We start from the raw sequence: 24,344 nt of genomic DNA, 5'->3' as shown, positions 1-24,344 counted from the left end.
CTCAGTCACCTTTTGGTTACTATGATACAGTGCCTGAGATGGCTTACATAGAAGAAAGGTTTGTTTTAGTTCACAGTTTTGCAGGTCTTGTTCCAATGATTGGCCTTGTTGCTTTGGTGATTCTGCGTCAAGTAACCATCATGACAAAGGGTGCTTAGGAGAGCAAAACTGTTCACCTGTGGCACATAATGCCAAAGAGACTAGAGTCTTTCTCCCCTTCAGGGAAGACTCTCAGGGACCTAAAGACAAACCACCAAACCTCACCAAACTGCACTGAAACAGCATCCCCCGAGCTGCCTTGCTCCATGCCCTCATATGGGCTGTAACCAGAACTTGTGGCCGACATTAAAGGTGGATCTTCTCTGGCTGGGCAGTGGTGTTACACACCTTAACCACAACAGTCAGGAGACAGGGGCAGGCATATCTTTGTGAGTTTGAGGCTAGCCTGGTCTGCATAGCTATTTCTGGGACACCCAAGGCTACACAATGAAACCCTGGCTTGAAACAAAATAAAACCAAAAAAAACAACAACCACAATCACAAAGAGGTAGATCTTCCCACTTCAAAAGTTCTAGATTAAAGGTGGACCTTCCCACCTCAGAAGATCTTTCCACATCAAATGATTTAATTTAGCAAAACCCCTCACAGGTATGCTCAGAAGCTTGAGTTTTAGTTAATTCCAGATGTAGTCAAGTTGACAATCAAGAACCATCATCACACAGGTAGGCTAGCAGATGAATAGAGAGCCATAGAAGAATCTGGTGAAATTCGCAAGGATCTGGGAAGACCAGACTGGAGTCCTTGTTGGGGAGAAACCAGGAGGGGGTTGGGCACAGTATCTTGAAGTCTCGAGGTAAGAGTTAGAATTGGGATCTGTGTTGGGTGTGATAGTCTCAGGAGAGTCTGAACCACAGAGTGGTGTGATCTGCTTGGAGCTTTGTAGCATCATCCTGGATCTGGTGTGAAGATTAGATTGTAGGCAGGTCTTTTAGTTTCTCTTCTTGTTGACGTGGGGGAGAAAATACCCTGATAAAAGCAACTTTAGAACGGGTTTATTTAGCTCTCATGTCTAGGTTCTAGTCCCTCATGACAGTGGAGTCACAGACTAATAGAGCAGAACACATCGAGTCTGTGATTGGGAAGCAGAGAGCAACGTCTGCCTGAGCTCACCTTCCCCTCCCCATTCAATCTAAGACCTGCCCCATGTTGTCACCCACAGTTAAGATGGGTCTTTCCACACCAATGGACATAATCAAGGTATTCCTTAACACAGGTGTACCGGAGGCCATGTGATTCTACATGGTGTCAAACTGACATGATCAAGTATAATCAAGTACATCAGAAAGATGCTACCAGAGCTCAGGGAAGAGAACAGAGCCCAGGAAAAGAGTGTTGAACTCTGGAGAGGATGAGAAGATAACAGACTTGGGTGTGTTTAGAGGGTAAGCACAAGGTTCTCTCTGTCTCTGTATCTCTCTGTATCTCTGTCCCTGTGTGTCTCTGTCTCTCTCGGGAGGAGGATCACACACATGTACATATCATGGGTTTACAGGTCATGTGTCCATGCATGAATGTAAAGGCCAGAGGACAATGTTGGGCATCTTGCTCTCTTTTTCCACCATCTTCATTTAAGACAGGATCATTCACTGAAACAGAAGGTCACTATTTCAGCTGGGGTGTCTGGACATTGAGCTGTGATCTATGTGTCACTGCCCCACAACACTGTGGCCTTGTTGGAGGAAGTATGTAACTAAGGAGGTGGACTTTGAGGTTTCAAATGCTCAAGTCAAGCCTAATGTCTCTCTTCCTGATGCCTGCAGATCTGGATGTAGAACTTTCTGCTACTTCTCCAGCACCATATCTGCTTGCAGTTAATAAGGTGGAAAGCAGTGGAGGAAGAGTCTCTACATTAGCTTCAGGCCTTCATGCACATGTACAACCATGTACATACTCTCACATGTAACCATATACACGTGGATATACATATATGAAAACCACACAAGGATTCATGAAAAATAAAAGTCATTTGTACTTTAGAGTCTTAAGCTGCTGTAAATTGAATGTTAAATGTCCCACAAAGGCCCATGGGTTGAGGGCTTAATGTCTACCATAGCACTGTTGGGTGGACTTCAGGGTGTGTGGCCTTCTTGGGGAGAGGTCTTCTGGTCATTGTGGCTATGTTGTTGAAGGGGATAGAAAACCCCACTCCTGCCTCACTTGCCTACCATCAAGTGAGCACCTCCTACCATAATGTGCAGCTTCACCACAGGCCAGAGCAGCAGGGCCAACCTGGCGATGTCTGGAACCCCCAGAGCTTCCTTTAGGGGAGTTGGTTAGTCAGGCATTTGTTATGGTCATAGGAAGTTTGTTAACACATGACCAGTGCACGTGTCCAAACCCAGTTTTCATATAACAAGCAAACTGAAGCTTTTGTTTGTTCTAAGGGAGTTGGGGTTGAGTGGAGAGTGGAAGAGATGGTTAAAGACTTTGCCATAAAGACCCATGAGGGAGGAAGGGTTCCGCTGAACTCAGGAAACCATAGTTTAAAATAAGATTAAGAAACCGCCTCTAGACCCCAGCAAAGAAATAGCCTCCAGGATAAGGGCACCATGGGTAAAGTGCTTGTCTTGGACCCTAGATCTCAAAATAACAGGGGATGTGGTGATGTGCTATGTGATATGAAGACTGAGACAGGCACGTTCCTGGAGTTCATTGACTAGCTAGCCTCACTTACTTGGTGAACTCTAGGACAGTAAGAAAGACCATCTCAAAAAAAAAAAAATCCAAACCAAACCAAGGTGGATTACGCTGGTGGAATCACACACACACACACACACACACACACACACACACACACACACATACACACACACACACACATACACACACACACACACATACACACACACACACACATACACACACACATACACACACACACACACACACACACACACACACACACAGGATGGGGGAGAATCCTAAAACAGTTCACGGAATAAGAAAAAGTATTTGCAAATTATTTCTAAACAAAAAACTTTATATATCTAGAATATATGAAGACTCACTTTTATAGCTCAATAATGAAATGATTGATAACCCAAATAGACATTTCTTTAAAGAAAATATACAAGTTATTTGAGTTGGTGAGGTGGCTAAGAGGGTAAAGGATCCTGATGATTGGGGTCTGTTCTCAGGAACCAGCCTACATGCAGAAAGAGAGAACCTGAACCTGTGAGTTATCCTCTGATTAACACACACACACACACACACACACACACACACACACACACACACACACCATACCACAATATGATGATACATGTCACCACTACCCTTCTCCCTACCCATCCCCACACTCACCTATGAACACACACAAACACATAAAATAAATGTAATCTTAATATAGTTAACAAACATAAGAAAAGACGCTCAAGTTATTAACTGCCAGGGAAATGCCAATCAAAAGCACAATGACATATCACATCCTTCTAGGGTGACAGCAATAAAAAGGACAGACAGTAACAAACATTGATGAGGATGAAGAAATGGGAAGGTTCATCCACTGCTTGTGGGACTGTAAAACAGCACAACCAGAAACTCCTCTTGGGAAAAGAGTGTGGCACATCCTGAGAATGTTACACTTCCCATATGACCCAGCAATTCCTCTCCTAATTATACATACGAGAGAAAATCTTTAAAAATATGCCCATGTCAAAGCTCCTATGTAAGTAGTATTTAGAGTTCTCCCTCCCCTAACCCCCAAGTCTAGTCTCCGCTCTGCTGGTTCCACTGTTCTGAACAGTGCTGAGATGTCTTAGCTGGGAAAGCCGTTCCCGCAGGAACTCCTGTTGTCTTTCCTGATGCACTGTGCTCAGGACTCACTGGAGCTTCATAAAACTGTGCACGCTGAAACCAACAGGGCCCTTGGAAACACTTGACTCTTAAGGCTGTGCTAGAGACTGCTTTAACTGTTCGAGCAATGAGGGTTCTGAGTTTTAGCGCCAGGGCCTGCTATGGGGAGATTTTTCTCTATGCCTATCCTTGAAACAAAGTGGAGCCTGACAACACTGGAATAAGGGCAGATCCTTGGCCTGGAGGGTGTATCCTTGTTGTTCCCTCTCCCTTTACCGGATTGCATAGTTTCCTTTTCTCCCCCTTACTCAATTTTGTTACCACCATTTAGGATGAGTGTGTGGTTTCTTTTGTCTTTTCAAGTTGTAACCTGCTTGCAGCAAAAGGCAGGACTGCAATAGGCATCACAACCTAACAGCGTCAGGGATCCATTTTCTTATTATTTAAAGTCTTCTTGATCGAAGGATACCCTTAGACTCATAAAAGTCAGGAGTGAGTTGGTACTCACGGGGGATGGGGGGTGTGGGGTGCAGCCTGGCTTTCTGCCTGTAGGGCCATCAAGACTTCAAAGTTGGCACAGGCTAATTGAGCATCCGCTGCCTCTCAGCCTCTCTCCTTTGTAGCTTGATGCTCTCAGCTATAGAAAGCCAGACTCCGGCATTCTCCACATGCCTTACAGGTTTCAGAGCCTAAGCGGGTGGTGTCTGTGCCTCCTGCCTGGAGGAAAGGGTGAGAGCCAATAGAGAGCCAATAGCCAGCTCAGCACTTCTCCTTTCCATTTTAGAGAGGGAAGCAAAAGAGCAGCCTTTTGTTACTCGTAAAGCCCAGGTTTCAAAGTGTTATTCCATTCATTGTCTTGTAAAAATTACCCAAAAAATGCCATCAGGCTTAGATGACCTTCTTTTAAAGGATACATGGAGGAAGCCGTATGTGCGTGGGTGGCGTGGCATTCATACATTTACAGGATTGGTCACTGTGCTTTTGGAACCAGATACTCCTAGTGTTAATGACTGGAAATAAAACCAGGAGATGGAAATGATTTTCTGTTCAAAGATGGATGGTTAATAAACTTCCTGGCTGGTAAATTAAAACACCATGTAACTGACAGCCATATTAGCAATGGGTTATGGCTCATCTGACTGAATGCAGAGAGCTGCAGAAGCTACACAAGTGTTTATAAGATGCATGGTGTCTTAGTATATATTGAACCTATGGGGTGTCCGTAATGTGCGCAAGCCCACGCACAGGCCCTAGCCGATTTGCTTTCAGATCCGTTCTTCATGCTTCTGACCTGCAGACAGGTTTCCCAGGCTCAGTGCAGGTCAGGGAGGCTCTAGCTTGGACTCACCTCAAGAGAAAATCACCATAGGACAGGAGGGAGAGCACAGTCAGGCGCCTTGCTCAGGTGTTACAGATTATAACCCCAGGATGTCTCCAGCAAAAAAAAAATATCGACCCAGTGAGTGACTCCAGTAGTCCCTCTCATTATTCCTGTCACACAGACTGGGTGCGACTCCCTGCTGCCCCTAGTCTGAGCTTTTCTGGTTCTCTGTCTTCTGTGGAAGCAGCTTCCCACTCTGAATCCCATCCTAATGGCATGCATGCTGATCTCCGCTGCCTCTCGGCCTTTTGTGTTTCCTTGGTGACTGAAAAGACCCTGTGAAGGTGCAGCAGTTTTTAAGATAGCATGATGTAGGAAGAGACAACATAGAGAAAAGGTGACCTTGGCTGGCGTGTTGATTTGGTGAGAGAAGAGGGCACAGGAGACCCCTGCCCTCTTCTCCAGGGACTCCATGGAGTTACAATTCTTACACTCTTCTAGCCCCACCCCCTCCTTCCAAACCCTCATCCTATTGGTCAGAATGCCCAGTTCTATCTGATGGACATCCTGGGTCTGGATACTGCTCCACTGTTTGATGGCGGGCTCTGTCATGTAGCCGACTACAGGCAACTTTGTAGCTCTTTCAGAATTCAGAGAAAATCAGGTGCCAGCTGCGGGGAGGGGTCTAGTGCCTCAGCTTACCTATGACTCTGATGAGACTAACCACACCTAATACTGAAAATTGTCCACAATGTTTTACTTTTTTATAATATGGCTTTAAAAAAAAAGCATGGAGAGCTATTATCTGAGGAGATCCAGCACATTCAGGGAGGAATGGCCATAGACCTGGGCAACTGCAGTCATATTCCTTGATGAGGGATGTCGTTACCGATTACTGTTATTTCTGGCTAGCTGGTTGAAGGGTAAGTCTTCCTCCATTGAAATTAGAGTCAATTGCCAGTAAAAAATTAAGATGCCTAGATATTCATTAATTCCACAATCCTTAATGCAACATGTTCCTACTATAAATGTGATGGTAATCGTGAATTAGAAGCCAACGAATCACTCATCTTCAGAATGGAATTAGTTCTACATTTTAAAGGAGGAACCCACCCTCATCTGGAGCCGGTATGTGTGCTGACCTCCTGCAATGGCACAGAGGACTGATCCGATAATAGTTACGGTAAAAGGATGCTCACGAGGACTTCAGAGCTTGGCAGTGATGCTCTCTTCCTCACAAATGGTTCCTTTGCATCATTCTTCGTAATGTCCTTCCTGAACCTTTCTGCTGCTAATTGCAAGTTCAGAAAAACTGTATCCAGCGGGGGTTGCATTTGTAGACAATCTCGGAAGGGCTCTCAACTAAAACAAGTCACCTGGAGTGGGACCACCTTGCCTCATCTTTTGAAAATGTCAAGGACCTACAATTTCAGGAAGAACGCGTAAAAGAGCTGAGGCTGCAAACATGGAAAACTGGAACAGAAGCTGCCCAGGGAGTAAAAAATTATTCGTGGAAAGATGGCAGTTTAAACATGCTTGATTTCTCCTAGCCAAGATGATTCTAAAATAACAGTAAAGGCGCTTGAGAAATGATACACATTCAGCAATGATAAGGGAACTTATAGCAGAGATGTGAGTTCAAAGAATTTCTGGTGACAGATGGTGGACAGAGGAGTGGAGGTAGAAGGAGGAGAGGGATAGCAACCCTGCCTTGTATGAGTGAAGGTCGGAGACTAAAGCCCAGAGAGAGACCCTTGACCACAAAAACAATCTGTAAACATCAGCCGAGTGAACAGCGCAGCTGGATCTACTGATGATCAATAGCACTATAGATGAGCAGATGACTTCTTGACGGCCACTCGGCAGCCACACAGGACTCATTCTACTTCCGTGTACCCCGCCAGATGGAGAGGGGAACCTCAGATACCTTGCTTTCCTCTCAGATGTAAGACTCCATATGCCGCTATTGCAAGTTTCCTGTTAAATATCTGGGTCTGTAGTTGTCAGAGTCAAAGCAACGGTTACATCCCATTGTAAGAAGTACCTTACGCATTAGTTCACTTACTAAGGTCAAGAGTGGTCAGCGGCTGGAACCGAAGAGTCCCAACAAATCAGGTCCGTCCATTAGTCCTGGAAATCAGTGGGAAGGAATGATGGGAAAGCAGGGGAGCATTTTGACCAGGTGTGGCAATGTTGGGAAGATTGGATGAAGCTCACAGTGCTTTGGGGCCTGATGGGAGCTGTAGTCTTGGCTGAGGAGAAGTCATGGGGCACATGCATAATTCAGCAGTCTCCATCTATCTGTGGTCTACCCAGGTCTTCATTCGGCTAAGTGACTCCGGAGAAGTCCTTATCACTTGAGAGGGTAAGCCAGTCCTCGTGAGATAGCCGTTCCTCAGTTCCTAGCGACGGGAAGTGGCTTCCACTTAAGGGCAGTCTCATCCTGGGTGATCTGTGAGGCTTCACATTCCTGGAATCCGAGGTGACTCAGGTTTGGGTCAGAGACTGGAGATGCGCCTTTCTGGGACGTGGCACAATGCTATACAGGCTGATAGTAACATACCTCAGTCTCATCTTTGTGTCTTCAGTGTAAAGAGGGTGACATAAATTAGGGCTGAACCTCCTTTTGTCACCTGTTTTAGGAACTCCTTGAATGACTGACATGCTTACATACAAAGTGGAACAGGAGTCTGACATCTGACCCAATGTTAAGGAGGTACAGACATAAAAGACTTCGTGGCCTTTCAAGTCACCCTGTAGGCTCAAGTGAGGAGGCAGTGCGTTTTTAGCAAAAGCAGAACCTGTTATTGCTAGTCTGATTCATACATCGAGGAAGGGGTGATGATGAGTCACCACATGGGAAAGCTGTCAAACAACAGGACCCGTCCAAGTACAAAAGAACATTTAGCTGAAGTAGAACCACATTATCTCATTCAATGCCTACAATAGAAACAGCAGAAGGGGCTGGAGCAGTAGTTCTCAACCTGTGGGCCGTGACCCCTTTCAGATGGTCAAACAATCCTTTCACAGAGGTCACCTCGGATCACTGGAAGACACAGATGCTTACAGTACAATTCATAAAGTAGCAGAATTAAAATTATGAAGTAGCAATGAAATCATTTTATGGTTGGGGGCCCCACACCATGAAGAATAGTATTAAGAATTAAGAGCTATTAAGAAGCATTAAGAAGCTTGAGAACCACTGGGCTGGACTGTAGCTCAATGGTTAAGAACATTGGGTACTCTTTTAGGGGACCCAAGTTTAATTTGCAGCACCCACATGGTGGTTCAAAGCCATCTGTAACTCCAGGCCTAGGGGTTCTGAGGCGCTCTTCTGGCCTCTGTAGGCACTGTGTATGTGTGGTATACTTACAAGCACAGGCAAAACATTCAGACACATAAAATAAAAACACTTTTTAAAAAAAGATTATGTTATTTATTTATTTTTTGTATGAGTACATTGTCATGATTTTCAGACACACTAGAAGAGGGCATCAGATCCCATTACAGATGGTTGTGAGCCACCATGTGGTTGCTGGGAATTGAACTCAGGACCTCTGGAAGAGCAGCTAGTGTTCTTAACCACTGAGCCATCTCTCTAGGCCCGCCCGAACCAAAAAAAAAAAAAAAAAAAAAAAAAAAAAAAATTTGGAAATGAGCATGTGTTTGAAGAAGAGTTACAACATAAAATGGGCAAAAATAAACATATTTTTTAAAATAAACCACAAACACAAAGGGAAAGTACAAACAAGAACCAAAGAGGAGACATTTCCAATAACATCCACAGAGAAACTTAAGAAGACATTGGTATCATGAAAAAACAGGGCAAGATCAGAAACAGAATAATTAGAAAGCTGAAGCTTCCTTGGGGATGAATAGCACATCTGTGGCTGTGGCGCTTGGGAGCTGGCTCCGTAGATAAAAGCGCTTGCTGAACAAGCATGAGGGTCTGAGTTTGGATCTCCAGCAGCCCCGTAAGCAGAGCATGCCTGTATGCCTCCCATACCTGTAACCCCGGCACTGGTCCAGGCAGGGGAGAGAGATGCAGATGGAAGGGTTGCAGGAGTTTGTTGGCGCTGGCCTGAACAAAAACAGGCTCCAGGTTCTATGAGGGATACTGGGGATAATGTGGAATGTGATAGAGTAGGGTGGAGCAGGACTCTGTGGTCCTCTTCCAGTCTTCACAAGCACATGCTCTCTCTCTCTCTCTCTCTCTCTCTCTCTCTCTCTCTCTCTCTCTCTCTCTCTCTCACACACACACACACACACAAAGAGGTTATTGTGACTATGAAAAACTGCTGTTAGTGTGGTATTAGTAATGATTCTGACTTACTTTCCATAGGCTCTTTAGACTTCTTCTTCCCTGAAGTCTGTATTTGCCATTCTGAGAACCTTTACCATGATTCTGAGTTCATATATGAGGCATCGTGCCAAGTCCTCAGTGTGTCTGAGACTTCCCCTGCTCAGTTTGGGCAAACTGCTCTTGAGACCCAGAATCTTCCCCAGATCTGACCGCTTCCGTGAGCCTACATTTTGTTCCTTCTAGTTTTATTTCTGTTATTTGCTGATGTAGATCCTCAGAAAACTTCAGGAAAGAAATAAAGAAAGAGAGAGAGAGAGAAAGGAGTGTAGGTAAATTATTTTTTACTTCAGTGATAATCATTATATTTAATAGATATCTTGGTTAAGGTTGTTGCAGTAGTTTGAATAATAATGATCCCCAAAGGCTCATATATTTGGATTCTAGGTCCCTGTCTGGTGGAACTGTTTGGGAAGGATTAAGAGATGTGGTTTTGTGGGAGGGGTGTGTCATTGCAGGTAGGCTTTGAGGTTTTAAAATCCCACACCATTAGCAATTGACTCATTCCCTGTCTGCCACACCATCCCCAGTTAGCATGCTTTCTTTCTGCCTCATGCTGGTGGATAAGCTGTGAGTTCTCAGCCATTGCTCCAGCACCAGGGCTGTCTGCCTGCTGCCATGTTCCCCATCATGATGGTTATGGACTCACCCTCAGAACTGTGAGCCCCAAATTAAATGCTTTCTTTTATACATTTCCCTGGTCATGAGACTTTGTCACAGCAAGCATGATTTTAGACTCCAGCATCTATGTGAAAGTTGTGTGTTGTCTGCATCCCAACGGTGGGAATTGGGGGAGAGATATATGGATCCTGGGAGGCTTATTAGACAGTTTAGCATCAATGGTGATCTCCATTAGAGATCTTATCTCAAAAAATAATAGAGAGCCATAGAGGAAGGAAGAATCTCAAAGTTGACCTCTGACTTTCACACATGCACACAGAGAAACACACACACACACACACACACACACACACACACACACACACATGCCTGACAGGATTCTAGGTTTGGAAATGCAAAAAAAGTTCTTGCTCTTACATTCTAATTCTAGGAACGATAATTAAGTGTGTTAGAGAGCAAGCAATAAAGAAATAAGTTGGAAAAATGAGGGAACTAGGAAGGCTGTGATGGCTACCCTTTGTTTTTTCTTTTAGATTTTTAAATTGTGTATGTGTAAGTGCTTCACCTGCATCTGTTCACCACATGCACGCAGGTACCTAAGGAAGTGCTGAGCCTCCGTGTGGGTACTGGAAATTGAAGCTGGCTCCGTAGTAAGAACATATGCTCTTAACCCCTGAGCCAACTCTCCAGCCCAACGATGGCTGTTCTTGATTGTCAACTTGACCACATCTATAATTACCTAAAACCCAAGTGTCTGGGTACACCTGTGAGGAACTTTTTTCTTAATTAAGTCATTTGAAGTTGGAAGACCCATTTCTAATCCAGATCTTTTGAGGTGGAAAGATAGACAGATAGATAGATAGATAGATAGATAGATAGATAGATAGATAGATAGATAGGTAGATAGGTAGATAGATAGTTAGAAGGTAGATAGAGAGATAGAGATATAGACAGACACACAGACAACATGAAAGAAGGAAACTTCTGCTCTTTTCCTGCTTGTTCTCACTCTCATTGGCAAGTCTATTCCCCCACTAGCTTTAGAGCCTACTCTTTCGGGTTTTGGCACACACTTAAGACCAGCTGAGATATCCAGCCTGTGGACTGAACATACACTGAACGCTTGGACTTGATGTTGGAAGACAGCCAATGTTGGACTAGATGGACCACAGACTAGAAGCCATAGAAGCTATCCACATTCATTTCATTACTTCTGTTTCTCTAGAGAACCCTGACCAATACAGAAGGATTGCCATCTCATTCCAAGACTCAGATGGAGTAAGGGAGGAAACACTTGGTTATCAGAATACACACACACACACACACACACACACACACACACACATATCCTCCACTCTTCTTGGAGATATATGAACGAGTATGTCTGTAACTTAAGGTATGTGTAGATTATGAAAGAGCCAGTTGATAATTGGAACTCTCAGAAGCAAACTCTGTAGAATGGATAAGTGAGAATCAGCGTGTGTTTAGGTGAATATATAATAGAGGTAAATGATAAGAAAAGCCGGGGAGGAACTTACAGCCAAACGGATTCCAGGCCTGACATGAAGTAGGGAAAAGACCAGACAATAAACAACAGGTACTATCCATACCTCAAAGGTCTGCAAGAACAAAGTAGACGAAGCCTGCATTGTTTAGGTGGAAGAATAGCCAGGCCCAACAGCCTCATGCACCGCTGTGCTCATTAAAAGATACTCCCGACGGTCCCAGTTTTCCTCTGTTTCTGTTAGAAATACCATGACCAAAAGCAACTCTGGGATGCAATGGTATGTTTCCGTTCCCAGGTTACAGTCATCTACCACTGAGGAAAGACAGATCAGGAGCTCAAGGCAGGAGCCTGAAGGCAGGAACTGAAGCAGAGACATGTGTGTGTGTGTGTGTGTGTGTGTGTGTGTGTGTGTGTCTGTGTGTGTGTCTGTGTGTGTCTGTGTGTGTGTCTGTGTGAGTCTGTGTATGTGTGTCTGTGTGTGTGTTATGTGTGTATATCTGTGTGTGTCATGTGTGTGCATCTGTGTGTGTGTGTGTGTGTGTGTGTGTCTGTGTGGCTTACTGGCTTGTGTTCTGGGCTGTTCAGCTCCCTTCCTTATACAGTCCGTGTTCACCTGCCCACAGTGGACCAGGCCCTCCTACATCAATGAGCAATCAAGCAAAAATGCTCCATAGACTTGTCCACAGGCCACTCTGATGGAGGCAATCCCTCAGTTGAGGGTCCCTCTTCCCATGTGTCAAGTTAACATAACACCTCCAAATCTGAAGTGCCTTCAGTCCTACTAATGGCTTTCATATTTAAAACATGAAAATAAATAAATAAAATATAAAAATCTGACCTATTGTCTTAGACCATTTGTGCTGCTCTGACAGAATGTCGCAGACATTTTGAATTATTTAGAGATGTAATTCTCACAGTTTGATGGCTATAAAGTCTACGATCAAGGTGCTAACTGGTTAGGGCTGTTTTCTGTTTCCAGGATGGTAGCTTGAACCCTGAATTTCTTTAGAGAGGAGAGACCTCTGTAGCTCTGTGTGGCTGAAGACAGGTGAACAAGAGAGCTAATTCCCCTTTCCCTTCCTTTTTTTTTTTAATAAATCTTTTTTGTAAAGATTTATTTATTTATTATATATAACTATACTGTAGCTGTCTTCATTCACACCACAAGAGGGCATCAGATCTTATTACAGATAGCTGTGAACCACCATATGGTTGCTGGGATTTGAACTCAGGACCTCTGGAAGTCTCTTAACCACTGAGCATTTCTCCAGCCCTCTCATGTTCTCTTATAACAGCTCTCACGAAGGCTGGGCTCATTACTCAAGCACCCTTCAAAAGGTCCCACATCCTAGCACTGTGGCATGGAGGATTAAGATTCCAGCTGTTTCCAGCTATGAACTATGAACTTTGAATGACTCACACTCAGACCAGAGCACCTTGAAAAGTATCATTGTACGGGCCATGGTGAAAGGATCCCATAACACAACACACAGCAAAGCTTTATAAGCCAGAGCCCTTTCCCCCACATCCCTTTGTTTCTTAAGGATGCTCAGATCTCTCTCTCCCTGACTCCACCACTCTCTGCTCTCAATCGCCTTTTCCTTTCCTTCCTCTCCCTTTTTCTTTCCATCCAAGTCAAGCAAGCCTTTGATCTCCAACCTAATTCTCAACCTCTGTCTTTTCAGGGATGCTAAACCCGTTGCCTTGGGGTTGATCTCTGCCATGTGCCAGTTTGCATCTCTATCTCAGCCAAACCAGAGCGCTTCCCCCAACCCACGTACTCCGGAAGGCACAGAAAGATAAGGAGTCCTAAAACTGTCTTGCTAAAATGATCATCCATCTTGTTGCTAACCAACATGCAAAAGTTGACTGTAAGAGATCTACAAAAAAAAAAAAAAAAAAAAAAAAAAGTCACCTCCCCAAACAACCAAAAGCAGAGGTAGTAGAGAAGGGAAGCGGGAGAAGGAAAGGAAGAAGAAACAACGTGTTCGAGTAGCTACTGTTTGTGTATGTCTGTCTCACACCTGTCTTTACCACTGGATTACAGAGACCATGACACACATCACTGGAACCTGTCATAGTGCCTTAGCAGACATAGGTGTGTTACTGAATATGTGACAATATATGACCATGGCTATGAGGCTTCCAGACGTGTCATGTGACAGTCCTGGCTCACTGTTGTCTCCAGCAGCTCTGGTACTTTCTTGGAAACTGTTTTGGATTCCACTAGTCTTAAGGACATCCCTGTGTCCTGTTGCTCCTCCTGCAAGTGTGAGCATGTACACCAGCATGCTCAGCACCCAGCTTCTGCTGCAGTCTGTGTCCTCCTTATGAAGTCAACACTGTGTCTGAGCTTATTTTAAATTTCTTTAACCCACACGCTCCTGGCCAGGCTTGTTGGTTTCATAAGTCAATATTTCCTTCATTCCCTCTTGCTGATAATATAAATGAAGTTATATCGAAGTATAAATCATCTTAGAAGTTTTGTTCATAATACATGCAATATAGCTTATAGCTCAAAGTCAACTTTTAAGACTATACCATAACACTATGGCCAAGAAACCATTCCTAACCACAGAACTGCTCACACTTGGTGTCTCCCGTGGGAGCTTCCTGGTGTCCTTCCAGCCCTCCTCTCAGCATGTAATCCTCACACAAAAATCCCAGCTTCCTGGTAAGTAAACCCCTCTGACAAACACTAAAATTCATTTTATGCCGCAGGTCCAACTCTATAATTTTCCATTGCATCTGTCATCCACAGGCATCCTCATAGGCAGGCAGTGGCCCCTCTCACCCTATCCCTTTGTCCTTTCCTGTAGCATCCCCTCATGTGGGGAATGCAACCATGGTCTTTTCCACCCACACCCCAGTTCTGAAATAACGACTCTGAGACTTACTATTCATGAATAAGTGCCTAGGCCATGAGCTTGTGCTTGTTCCTCAGCTAGTGCATAACTTAATTAACCCATTCATTCTATCCCATGTGTGCCATGTGGCTGGTTACCTCTTCTTATACTCCTATTCTTCATGTGTCTGTCTCCTCAGAGTTCAGGGCAAATCTTTTCCCTCTTACAGGAAGTCCCACCTCCTATTTCCTGTCTCAGCTAACAGGCCATTGGCTTTTATTGACAAGTGATGCTTCCATGCAGTACACAAGAGATTCTCTCTACAGGAAACGTTGGAGTCAGGCTAAACGCTATAAGTCTATAGGGTGTGAAATGGCATGGTTTGAATGAGAATATCTCCCATAGGCTCATAGATCTGAGCACTTGGTTCCCAATTACTAACACTTTTAAGAAGACTTAGGAGGTGTGGCCTTGCTGGAAAGTTTGTCATTATACTTTGAGAATTTAAAGACATTTGCCATTCGAGTTAGTCATCTATGCTTCTAGCTTCCTGTTTAACATGTGAGCTCTTGGTTGCTCCTGCATCCATGCCTGCCTCCTGCCATGTTTCCCCACCATGATGGTGATGGCCTCTAAACCCTCTGGATTTACCACAGCAACAAAAAAACAAACTAGGACCAAAACAGAAGAAATGGAAAACAATAATAATTTTTTTAAAAACCCACATCAGCACTGAGACAGAATCAATAGGCTATATAAAGCACCTGTTTCAAGCATCTAATACTTCATAACTCAGTGGCCTTTAGAATATTCTCAGACATAAATTATCGTAACCACAGTCAATTTTAGAACATTTTACCACCTCAAAAAGAAGCCCCCAACCTTTTGCTGTCCCCTTCCCAAGGGCCCCCCCCCCATTCTAGTCCTAAGTAGTCATTTTGTTTTCTTCTCTATAATTTCCCTGTTCCGGAATCTCACGTGTGGCATGGTATACCACTAACGGCTCAAGGTAGAATTCTCCCAACCAGCTCTGCGGAGAGAATGGTGCTAGTGGGGGGCTGGGCTGGGAGGCCATTGTGAGTCATGAGAAGCACAGTCAGTACTGGTTGTGAGGCCATGCCTGCGCTCCATGATGACTCTCTTAGCTGCAAATAGGGACACTGAGCCACATGACAGAAACATGTTGTCTTGCTGACAGGAAATCTAGAGATGGGTTGGTCTGACGTTCGACCATGTCTAACTCATATGACCCAGGACTTCTATATTACACTCCACTTAGTGTACTGCCTACACTCCACCTTTGCTTATTGCAAGATTCTGTTGCTCTCCAAGGCACCATCTCATTATAATTGATTACAGAAGCATGCCACTGAAGAGAAAGACTTTCTTCTGCATAACCTACTTAATAGACCTATTGTGTGCTGTCCCACCCCTGTCCCGGACTACGGGACATTTCTCTGCTTTGGCTTCAAGGCAGGGTGAGAGAGTATATCTTTGTCAGCAACATGAAGTTGTGAGCACCTCTAGCAAAGAAAGAAGGTCAGGTACACAATGCCCTGTGCTGCAAAAAGGACAAAGAGAACCCACAATAACCCATCTTCAGCCCCGCAGAGGCAGTCTTTCCTGAAGATGGGTATTTCTGATGGAATGAAATGAAGCAGGGGACACACGAGAACAAAGGCCAAGAGAAACACGATCCTGTGTGTTTTACAAGATGACCGGAACCTTCAACTGCCATGTTCTAGGTGTAGAGAAGAAGATAGTTAGACAACAGATTGAGAAGGGAGGGAACAGAATATGGGAGCTCTTAGAACCAGGTACAGGAGAGCAGTTTGGCACCATGATCAGACAATCAGATGAGAGGTGCTCTACAGGAAGTAAGTTAGACAGTCACACGTGGGTTCTGTTCTAACACCGTCATAACGGCAAATCGTGAAAAGCGAAGCAAAACAAGTGCAACAATAAAAATTCACTTCCAGCTGGATGTTTAACATGAAAAGTCAAAGAGATGAAGCCTAGACTCCAGTAAGGAAAGTGACTAGATACAAAGTTAATATACGGCTCACTTAGATGCATGTATTACACTTAAAGTCAAAAGACCGATGTCAGAATGTGCAAAAGGTATGCTTGCAATAGATGTCTCATGTGTGCCCAAATATTCTTAACATTGAAAAGAATCTATAAGCTGATAAGAAGCAAAAACAAGGCCACAGAAAAAGAGTGAAAGGGTGAGGAGGGAAAGCTCACAGAGAAGACACATAGCAGCTCTCTACACAACAACAACAAACAAACAAAAACTAAAAACAAAAAACAAAACAAAAACCCTGTTCACATCGCCTGTTCTGACATGGTTAGAACTTCTGATCCAAACTCTCCCATACCATTACAGTGAGGGCTTAAGGATCTGGGCTCTTTTCTCACTTGTGTGTGAGCTCAGTTCCACCACAATTAATGGATGGGACTTTATTATCTTCACTTGACAGGTGTGAAAACCATAGCTAAGAAATTAGTCAGTAGGTGACCAGGCTCAACCTCGGTGGGTCTAAAGTGCTAGATGTGAGCCCAGCCAGGAAAATGTCACATTTGCTCATCAGATTTGTAAGACTAACAGAATGACAATATCCAGTAGGGACACCTAGAGCAAAAGGAAAGAGCTTGACTCACATTGCCAGATGGAGTGTGACTTACTTCTACTTTGAGGGAAATTATCTATTTAAAATTTAAGATGTGTGAAATAAAAAAAATAAAGATCAGTCTTGTGTTGGACAGTGAATTCAATAGACATTAAAACATAAAAAGAGAAACAAAACATGGTTGTTTTGACTGAATAGCATTTTTTTTTCTTTTAGAGCCTAGAAATAAAACCTATTTATCAGTTGTGACTGTATTATACGTGATCAGCCAAACCAAGATTTAATACTCCAGTATTAATCAGCCTTGGTCCAGTACAGTGTTTTTGTGGGTTACAGAGGGGGTTCAGTGATTAAGAGCAATGGCTGCTCTCCCACAGGATCCTGACTCAATTCCCAGCTCCCACATGGTAGCTCACAGGCATCTGTATCTCCAGTTCCAGGGGGATCCGACAGCCTCTTCTGATCTCTGCAGGTACCAAGCAGCACATGTGGTGCATATATGTCCATGCAAACAACCCCCCATGCATATAAAACAAACAAAAATTAAAATTAAAAAATTGATTTCAGTTTTTATATAAATTTGCAATACATTTTACCTCTCCAGTCAACAAAAAGACAAGATTGCATTGTTTTTTTATAAACAGAGGTGGGCTTTTTCTTTTTCTGTTCTTTTTTTCCTTAAGTTCCCCCCAAGACAAGCTTTCACTCTGTAACCCAAGCTGTCCTGGAACTCCCTATATAGATCAGACTGTCCTTATCATTGTGACAGTCCTTCCTTCCAAACGTATGAGCCACTAGTCACCCAGATGCTGGCATAAAGTAATAAACATGACAACAAACTAATGTTCTAGTTAGCAGTTCCTACAGAAGGCTATAGTCCTGAGCCGAGCTTTCCAACCAGCCCTCACATCTCAGTCACGTACCACTTGAGATTTAATGCCTGTTGTGTATGTCTTAACTCCACAGGGCTCAGCATCCTGAAAACAGCTCATCTTTAGACTGAAGGGATAGTCACTCAGTGAAACGTAAAACTGTTGGGAAGTGTTGACTCTAACAAAGACTCCCTTGTATGTGTACCGACACTGTTCCTGTGTGTGCACAGACACAGAAAGTGCCATGTTGGTCTAGGTGGTCTTCAGTTGGCATTTTAATATTGTTCTATGTAACAAACTCTCAAGGATGCGGACCTGAATTATGGAAAGGAATAAGGAAACGGAAGTTCTTTTATTGCTTTTATTTGGGAGTATGGATTTTACTATATTACTCCTGAGTTTTTAACAATTCTAATACAAATTTGTAAGAGTTTTGTTGTTGTTGTTATTTGTTGGTTTGTTGGTTTTGGTTTTTGTTTTTGTTTTTCAAGGTAAGGTTTCTCTGTGTAGCCCTGGCCATTCCCTGACTACAGAGGAATTCACTCTGTAGTCCTCGAACCCAGAGATCCACCTGCCTCTGTCTCCTAAGGGCTGGAATCAAGGGTGTGCGCCACCACCGCCTAGCTAGTTGTAAGTGTTCATAAAAAGAACTTACAAATTCAGCCTGAGCCTTCATAAGCCCTGAAGAAGCCACCAGTCTGAGTCAGGACAAATCACCTCCTGGCGGGGTGGGGGCTGGGAGAGAGGTTTTGCGAGGAGGAGTTAGGGTGGGAGGGATTGGGAGGAAGGGGAAGGGTGTTTCTCCACAACAGCACCACTGACGTGCTGGGTCACATGACTCTTTGCTGGGCAGGACCATGTCATCCCTATGCAGTAATGTCTCGCCTCCCAATGTTGTCAAGCCTTCCGCAGGGCACGAAAATCACCTCTGCTCGAGAATCTCATTTTCTCATCAGTGATGAGAAACCCAAAGCTCTTTGCCCTCTTCAATGCTGACGCTATGAATCTGTTTGTAAGGACTATTTTCACCAAAGCCACTAGAGGGAGCACTCTGCTGTACGAAAGCAAAGAGAGCAGCAGGAGCGGGCGGGGACTGAGTCTCCCTCGGTGTTGACTGGTATCTGCTTCACTCTCTGGATTTCATAGTCTTTGATGTTGGGACTGATAACCTTTCACCCTGAGGCTGAAAGCATCGCCGGACTTGTGCTTTCGTGGTGTTTCCAGACACAGAGGGGAGAACATAATGGCCTTGGCTTTTAAAAAACATTCTTCCTAAGACAGTCAGATGAATCATCCTCCTAAAAAAAGAATTTCCACGAGGGGAGCCTGTGGAACATCTACGATAGGCGGCAAAGACCCTAGTTCTGTCCTTGATCCTGCCAATTCCAGGCTGTGTGAGGTTGGTCAAGTTCCTCGGCCTCTCTGGTTTTGCATATAACAGAGCCGAGGAGACTGAGTCTAATATATTTAGAAGCTTGTCTAGGGTCGCTTGGTGAAGTATGTGATCAAATAGGGATTTGAATCTGATCCATCTACTTCTTGGGAAGCCAAGATAAATTTGATGGGGTGTGTGAGAGTCTCAGAAGACAGAAAATCCTACAGGAGTTCAGCGTATCGTTGTGCTAGTGCGCACTTTGTGGGAACCGGAAGACCACTGCAAGGAGCTCAGAGGGGCGTGGCCCCTGGGTCTTAGTTCTTGATGGGTCCTATCCCTGAAATGGGGGTTTCCCCCTTCATGATAGAAACAGCGGGTGTCCTCCGCCTCTTAGGACTTACTTAAATGACTCAATAAAAGAAAAAGATCTATTCGGACACACTCACCCTTGTTCTTTCTCGCTTTCCTTTCCTTCCTGTCTTTCTCCCTCCCCTCCCTTTCTGTCTGTCCATCCCACCTCTTTCTCTCAGCAAGGACAATCAAACCTAAGGCATTGTGCATGCAGGGTCATCTGCCGTAAACTGACTAGTGTGGTACCAGCATTAGGACTCCTAGGTTGATGGGTGAAAATTCAGAGACCAGAAATAAAATCACTAATACTATGATCAATCAGTTTCTTACAAAGAAGCGAAGAACGCGTCAAGAGGGGAGAGACCAGAACACCTTTTAAATAGACCCTATTTTAGGCCACTTTGTGAACGGTCTTTTCGATAGGCGATACCAGGACAAGCCAAGCATGCACACTGAACGCACTGAATGTGGGATCCTACTTCGCCCCGCCTAAAACCGCCACAGAGCTAAGCGTCTACCGCCAAGGCTGCTATAGGATGCTTGGGGGGGGGGGCGTCTTTACGTCCTCGGGTTAGACAAAGGTTTCTCAACCACGACGTAAAAAGCACCAGCGACCAAAGAGAACAAGGATTTGCACTTCTTCAGTGAAGCTCTTTTTGTGAAGCTCTTCTTGTGCTGTGGGTAACAACAAGAATGCAGAGAAACACGGGGCTTGGCGGACTGTCCAGTAGGGACGAGCCCTGTTCATCTCACAGAGTGGCCACTGCCTGACACCATATTGGGAAGCTGACGACAACGTGTAATTCCAACTCTAGAGAATCATACACCCTCTCCCGGCCTCTGTGGGCCCTACACACAAATGTTCACATATGCCTGCACAGATTTGCATACATACACATAGATAATAAAAACATTAAATCTCTTTGAAAATTAGAAAGCGGGTGATAGGATGGAGAGATGGTTCAGGAGTGAATGGCACTTTTAGCTGTTTTGGGAGACCTGAATTTAATTTCTAGTAAGTTTATCAGGTGGCTCACAACCATCTGTAATTTCAGCCCCGACACCCTCTTTTGGCCTCAGAGAGCATCTGTACACACACAATATTTACTCATACAGACATACATACACATGAATAAAAATGATGATAAACATATATATTTCTTAAAGACTTATTTTTATGTACATGGGCACACTGTCATTGTCTTCAGACACACCAGAAGAGGGCATCAGATCTCATTACAGATGGTTGTGAGCCACCATGTGGTTGTTGGGAATTGAACTCAGGACCTTTGGAAGAGCAAAGAGCAGTCAGTGCTCTTAACCACTGAACCATCCCTCTGGCCCAATAATTAGTAAATGTTTTTGACGCATATGAGAAAACAACACACACAGGGAGATAATGTGGACTGTGAAGGATTTAGATCTAGGATAAACTTAAAATGGAAAGAGCTTCTACACTCAAACATAAGAAGGTACAATTTAAGGGCGGACAAAGGACTTAGACGTTTCTGGAGAGAAGGAATACAAATGGCCAGCGAGCTCATGAAAAGATGCACTACGGCACTAGACATTGGGAAGAAGCCATGCTGGGACCTCATAGCTCACCTACTAGGATGGCCGTAATAAAGAGACAGTGAGGACTGATGGGGGAGGGGAGAGACGGGGAGACTGGTGCCATAGAAAGGGGAAATCAGAAAGGTCACACGTGCCCGGTGGGAGCGGCAAATGAGGTGGCACTTTGCAAAACAGCTCAACAGTTCCTCGGAAACATTAAGCACAGAGTTTCCATGCCAGCGGTGTCATGGCTTGAAAATGAGACGTCCCTACAGGCTCAGATGTTCCAGGCTTAGGTCCCCAGTGGGTGGCATTATTTTGGGAGGTTCTGGGAACTTTAGGAGGTGGGTCTCAGCTGGAGGAAGGAAGTCAATGGGGTGAGCACTGGGGACGTCTTGTCGTTGCACTTCACTTATTCCGAGTCTTTTCAAATTTCTACTTACTGTTTATCTATCTTTGGTTTAGTTTTTGCATGCGTATCTACATGACGGTAGGGTGTGTGTGTGTGTGTGTGTGTGTGTGTGTGTGTGTGTGTGTGTGTACACAAGTGTTGGGGGGTGTCGTGTGCACATGTTCACATGGACACAGGAAAGTTGAGGTTGATATTGTCTTCCTCAGTCACTCTCCACTTCATTTACTGATTCACTGAGCCTGCAGCTTGCCTTCTGTGCCCACCGCCAGCACTGGAGTTACAGATAGCTGCTGTAGCTGCTCTGCTTGCTGGGCCCCAACACTGGAGTTACAGACAGTTGCTGTGCTTGCTGGGCCCCAGCACTGGAGTTACAGATAGCTGCTGTAGCTACTCTGCTTGCTGGGCCCCAGCACTGGAGTTACAGATAGCTGCTGTGCTTGCTGGGCCCCAGCACTGGAGTTACAGATAGCTGCTGTAGCTGCTGTGCTCGCCGGGCTTTCGTTTGTTGTTTTGTTTTAATGCAGGTTTTAGGAATCCGAACTTGGCTCTCGTTTGCATGGCAGACAGTTGACCGACTGAGCCACCTCCCCAGGTTCTCTCTCCCTTCCCTCTGCTTTCTGCCTGTCACATGTTCTTGGCACCTGGACGTTACACAAGTACATGGGCCCAAGTCACCACCGGCCAAATCCTTTGAAACAATGAGCCACAATAGACCTTTTCTTAATTTTTTTTCTATCATTATTCATAGCAATGATAAAAGTAACTACTCTTTGGTATATGTCCAAGAGAAACAAGAGCTTAATTCTCATGTGCATGTACACACACACACACACACACACACACACACACACACCTCCCAACAACAATAACCTGAACACCAAAGTCCATGGCAACATTGTCCATGATAGTGTAAAGGCGAGTCGTACCCCGTGTTTCAGACTTGCAGTCTCAGCCACTCAGGAGGCTGCTGTAGGAGAGCTCTCAGTTCAAAGTCAGCCTGGGACAGAGTGAATTCAAGACCAGCTTGAAATGAAAGACAGGACATATTTGAACTGGGATATAGCTCACTGGTAGAATGTTTGCCTGGCTTGAGTGAGACTTTAATATTGTACAAACAAACAGTTGGAAAAATTTTAATGTTCACCAACTGATTTAAAGACAATAAACAGAATGTCTTATACTCCTGAAGTAGAATATTATTCAGATTTAAAGTGAGTAGGCATGGAAATATTCTGAAACATGGGTATACTTTGAAGGCACCAGGCTAAGTGAAAGAAGCCAATCAGGACAGGCCATGTACTGCATAATCCCATCTGTGCGAACCACCAGAGAAAGGAAATCCCTAGAACTGGGAGGGACATTGGTTGCCTATGACTAAAATGTACAACGTTTCTCTTGGAGAGAAATGTGTGGCAAAAATAGGTTATGAATATGCAAATATGCTAAGCACATGTAAATATATTAAAATCCACCAAATTACCTTTTAAGTGGGTGGACCTTCTTAAGTAAACCATACCTTAACTGTGTTTTTTTATGACTGAAGGAAGTGAGAGGAATTGGAGGCGGCTAGTATAGACAGGTCTGAAAATTTCCTGATAGGTTTTCCAGAAAATTAGCAGTATACAGTTATATACTGTAGCCGAGAAGGCAGTTCCCTAACAGGGCACAGGCAAGGAGAGGTCTCTGGGAAACTTCTCTGTATCTCCAAGGGGTTGATCTGCTCAATTCCCTGGCTTTACTCTCTCTCTCTCTCTCTCTCTCTCTCTCTCTCTCTCTCTCTCTCTCTCTCTGCCCCTCCTCCCCTCCTCTTCCTCCTCCTCCTCTCCCCTCCTCTTTCCCGCTGTGAGCATCAACCACAGCATCTGGCACCCAAGGATCTTTAGCTAGCTTTAGTTTACTGATCATTTCTGCCTTTTCTTTCCCTTTACTGTTGCCCCAACACTAGGTACAGTGGGAAATAGTGAAGACTGGTGTCTGTGGAGTGGGCCAGACCCTCCTCCCAGGGAAACAGAGCAGGGAGGCATCCAGCGGCATTTCTGTCAGGGAAGCTGACTGTTATCACTTCTTTGATGAACACTCGGGTTTCTCCTCTGCGATTCTCTAGTTCCACCTGCCCAAGGGTCCAAACTCCAGCAGACAAGTGTGATTCCTGAGAATCACAAAACCGCAGAGCTCCCGGGAAAGGTAATCAGTGTCCCCTGGCCACCCGAGACAGACTCTGTGAGCCGTGGAGAGAGGTCTCCGTGACCAGAACCTGCCCTGCCTCCAGAGAGAGAGGAAATGCTATGAAACCACGTCACTGAGACCAAAGTCTCTAGCGTCTTTCCCTACAGGGCTGGAAATTCCTGACTTTTGTCTTCCTCTTGAAACGAGGCATTTGAGAGTCATGGAAAAGTACAAGACAGAATCACGAGGCACCATGGAGAAGGTGCCAAGGAGCTCATCCGTCAGGGGGCCCAACTCTTGAGCAGACGTTCTTCCTGACACCCCTGCCTTGGAAACAGAGCACAGCAGGGGCTCTCTCTGTGTGCTCTAGCATGTTAGGTTGGGGCCCCTTCTCATCCTCAGAAAACACATGTTTCACCCCCTCACCTGGGCCTTCCAGTTCTCCAGAACATTCCTGTGTCCTTTCACCCT

Source organism: Micromys minutus (genome assembly GCF_963924665.1).
Source record: "Micromys minutus genome assembly, chromosome: 21".
Lineage (NCBI taxonomy): Eukaryota > Metazoa > Chordata > Mammalia > Rodentia > Muridae > Micromys > Micromys minutus.
This window is presented reverse-complemented; position numbering follows the sequence as displayed.